This window comes from Mandrillus leucophaeus, unplaced genomic scaffold (genome assembly GCF_000951045.1).
Source record: "Mandrillus leucophaeus isolate KB7577 unplaced genomic scaffold, Mleu.le_1.0 Scaffold205, whole genome shotgun sequence".
NCBI classification, from domain to species: Eukaryota; Metazoa; Chordata; class Mammalia; order Primates; family Cercopithecidae; genus Mandrillus; species Mandrillus leucophaeus.
The window spans coordinates 597,665-602,150 of record NW_012102088.1 but is presented as its reverse complement, the minus strand read 5'-3'; positions in this window follow the sequence as shown (position 1 = coordinate 602,150).

Sequence of the window (4,486 nt, the reverse complement as noted above, 5' to 3'; positions counted from 1 at the left end):
AACGTTCTGTCATGAAGGGAATAATAAGGGAATGCTTCAAATAAATAACTCCACAAATTTAAATTAGAAAACTTAGGTGAAATGAAACAATTCCTCAAAAAGAATAGTCTATCAAAACCCACCCCATATGAAATACTTGGAGTACCTATCAAGTTGAATGACTATGTAATTCAAATCTTCCACCAGAGAAACCTCCAGACTTAAATGGTTTCACCAAAAAATTCTACCAAATACTTAAAAGAAACGACACCAATTCTACCAAATGTCATGCAGATAAAAGGGGGGTGGCACTGGAGGAAAACTTCTCAATTTATTTTGGGAGGCCAGTATTAGACCAAACACCAAAGTCAGATAAAATGGAAACTGTTGGGGTCCGTGCCGGGGGTGGTGGAGAATGAAAGAACACACAAAAGACAAAGACACACAGAGAACATGGCGGCCGCGCTCAGAGCCTCCGCCTCACTTTATTTATACTCCATAAACCCCACGTCAGCAGAAAGAATGCAATGCAAAACAAACTTTCTTTTTCCACATGTAACTTTCTACTCAGTTTCTTGTTTTTATGCTCTTTTTTATCTGCCCACCTTCTTGGCGCCTACGGGAGTTCATTAAAAGTTCAATTGGAGATACTGTCCTTGAGCCCTATCTATTTTTAGCATATTGTTTTCAAAGGCCCCTGCAGGAAACAAAAAAATAAAACTACTGACCAGTATTGCTCATTGTCGTGGTCCCCAACTCCCCTGCTTTCTGTGTCCTGACCTAGAAAATGCAAGGTGCCTCGACAGCTCTGTGACCCCGGACCAATTGTGTGTCTTCCCTGCAGGCTTACATGTAAGCTAGGGATTGGAATGCCGGGGCACTGACAAAGTTACATTGTTGCCCGAAATACTGAGAGATCAAACACGTTGTTAAGCATGTAGAAACCGGCCCTGCATCTGAGCCAAGTTCCTTACACCCTCATATACTCTCTATAACCCAAACTTCTCATCGCAGACATACACAAGTAGAGCTTTTTGTTTGTTCGCTGTCCAACACAAGGACACACTGCAGCCCCCCAACCCCATATGAAAGTTCCTCCGAGAAATGATTTGAACTGATTACCCTGGTGTTTTATGCTGCTTTCTTTGGAATTCCAACAGGTCCTATCTCAGGACTTTTCGAAACAGTCCCTTGTGGGAACCCCTCTGCCACTTTTGGGGAAATTCCAGCCACATTATTTGGCCAGATGGAATACTCATGATTTCAGATACAAAATTTCTCAGTAAAATACTAGCAAATGGAATGTTGTAATTAAAAGAAATCATATTCCAATTAGCCAGGCGTGGTGGCACGTGACTGCAGTCCAAGCTATTTGGCAGGCTGAAGCAGGAGAATCGCTTGAACCTGGGAAGCGCAGGTTGCAGTGAGCTGAGATCGTGCCACTGTACTCCAGCCTGGGTGACAGAGGGAGGCTCCATCTCAAAAAAAAAAAAAAAAATTATATTCTATGACCTGATGGGGTTTATTCCAGGAGTGCAAGGCTGGCCTACATTCAAAAATCGGCTGGGCATGGTGGGTCACGCCTGTAATTCCAGTACTTTGGGAGGCTGAGGTGGGCGGATCCTTTGAGGTTGGGAGTTCCAGACTAGCCTGGCCAACATGGTGAAACCCTATCTCTACTAAAAATACAAAAATTAGCTGGGCATAGTGGTGTACGCCTGTAGTTCCAGCTACTCGGGAGGCTGAGGCAAGAGAATTACTTGAACCTGGGAGGCGGAGGTTGCAGTGAGCCGAGACTGCACCACTGCACTCCAGCCTTGGTGAAAGAGTGAGACTTGGTCTTAAAAAAACAACAAAAAATTCTAAAATCAGTTAAAGCAATCCATCCTAACAGGCTAGAGAAGAAAAATTACATGATCATATCAATTGAAGGGGGAAAAGCATTTGGCAAATTAAATGCCCATTGACAATGAAAGCCCTCAGCAACTCAGAAGGGAAACTTTCTAAAGAACACGTACATAAAAGTCTACAGGTATCATACTTCACGATCTACACGGAATGCTTTCTTTCAAACATCAAGAAAAAGGCAAGTACGTCCTCTTTCAACACTTCTATTCAAAATCACACTGGAAGTTCCAGCTAGTGCAATAAACACAAGAAAAGGAAATAAAAGTAATATAGATTGGGAGGGTGAAGTAAGATGTTTGGGCCAGGAGTGGTGGCTCATGCCTATAATTCCAGCACTTTGGGAGGCTGAGGCAGGAGACTCACTTGAGCTCAGGAGTTTGAGACCAGTCTGGCAACATGGTGAAACCTCATCTCTACAAAACATACAAAAATTAGTTGGGCATAGTGGAGTGTGCCGGTAATCCCAGCTACTCAAGAGGCTAAGGGTAAAAAGTGCTTGAACCTGAGAGGCAGAGGTTGCAGTGAGCCAAGATCGCACCACTGTACTCCAGCTTAGGTCACAGAGCAAGAGTCTCAAAAAAAGAGAAATAAGAAATAAGATGTTTGCTAATAACATTAATATTTATAAGAAAGAAAATCCTAAGAAAGCTATCAAAAAATGTTGCTAGAACTATTGACTTCAGCTAAGTCACAGTATACACATAAAAATTATAATTTATGTATTTCTCTATAATTGCAAGTACTAAGTGCAAACTGAAATTTAAAACTCAATACAGGCCGGGCACGGTGGCTCACGCCTGTAATCCCAGCACTTTGGGAGGCTGAGACGGGCGGATCACGAGGTCAGGAGATCGGGACCATCCTGGCTAACACGGTGAAACCCCGTCTCTACTAAAAGTACAAAAAATTAGCCGGGCGCAGTGGCGGGCGCCTGCAGTCCCAGCTACATGGGAGGCTGAGGCAGGAGAATGGTGTGAACCCAGGAGGCGGAGCTTGTAGTGAGCCGAGATTGCGCCACTGCACTCCAGCCTGGGTGACAGAGCGAGACTCTGTCTCGAAAAAATAAAAAATTAAAATAAAACTCAATACAACATATAATGGCCCCCTAAGAAACTGTCTAGATTTTTAAAATATGTCCATAATCTATAAGCTGAAAATTACAAAACGCTTATGAATAAATCAAGGACCTCAATAAACAGAGGGACGTACCATATTCATGAACTGCAAGACTCAACAAGATGTCAATTCCCACCAAAATGATCTTTAGATTTAAGGTAATTTATATCAAAATCCCAGCAACATATTTCGTAGAGACAAACATGCAATATATATGCAAAGCCAAAGGAAAAAACTGATATGAAAGCCAAATCAATTTTTATTTTTTATTTTTATTATTTATTTTTTGAGACAGAGTCTCGCTCTGTCACCCAGGCTGGAGCGCAGTGGCACCATCTCAGCTCAATGCAACCTCCGCCTCCCGGGTTCAAACAATTCTTCTGCCTCAGCCTCCCAAGCAGCTGGGATTACAGGCACCTGCCACCTTGCCTGGCTAGGTTTTGTATTTTTTTAAAGAGATGAGGTTTCACCATGTTGGCCAGACTGGTCTTGAACTTATGACCTCATGTGATCTGCCCACCTCGGCCTCCGAAACTGTTGGGATTACAGGCATGAGTCACCGCGCCCGGCCTCAAATCAATTTTTAAAAAGAACAAAGAGTGAGGAATAAGTTTACCCTATTTTAAAATGTACTAGCTAGCAACAGTAATCAAAATAGAGTGGTACTGGCATAGGTTTAGGCTCAAAGACTAGTGGCATAACATAGAGAACCCAGAAATAGACCAATATGAATACACTTAAATAACTTTTTGCTACCGTGTAAAAGCAATTCAATAGACGCAGAATAGTCTTTTCAACAAATGGAGCTTTAAAAAATTCATGGGCAACAACAAAAGACACTCAACTACGGTTCATACTGTAATACAAACATTAACATGGATCAGATTCAAATGTAGAAGATAAGATTTGTAAGAGGAAATACGATAGAAAATATTAAGGACCTAAAACCTGGTGAGGAGTTCTTAGACATGACATAAAAAGGACAAGGAGGGCCGGGCGCAGTGGCCCACGCCTATAATCCCAACACTTTGGAAGGCTGAGGCAGGCAGATCACAAAGTCAAGAGATGGAGACCATCCTGGCCAACATGGTGAAATCCCATCTCTACTAAAAATACAAAAATTAGCTGGGTGTGGTGGCACGCACCCGTAGTCCCAGCTACTTGGGAGGCTGAGGCAGGAGAATCTCTTGAACCCGGAAGGCAAAGGCTGCAGCGAGCTGAGATCTCGCCACTGCACTCCGGCCTGGACAACAGAGTGAGACTCCATCTCAATTAAAAAAAAAAAGGACCAGCCAGGTGTGGTGGCTCACGCCTGTAATCCCAGCACTTTGGGAGGCCGAGGCAGGCGATTACCTGTCAGGAGTTTGAGATCAGCCTGACCAAAATGGAGAAACCCCATCTCTACTAAAAATAAAAAATTAGCCGGGCCTGGTGGCACATGCCTGTAATCCCAGCTACTTGGGGAAGCTGAGGCAGGAGAATT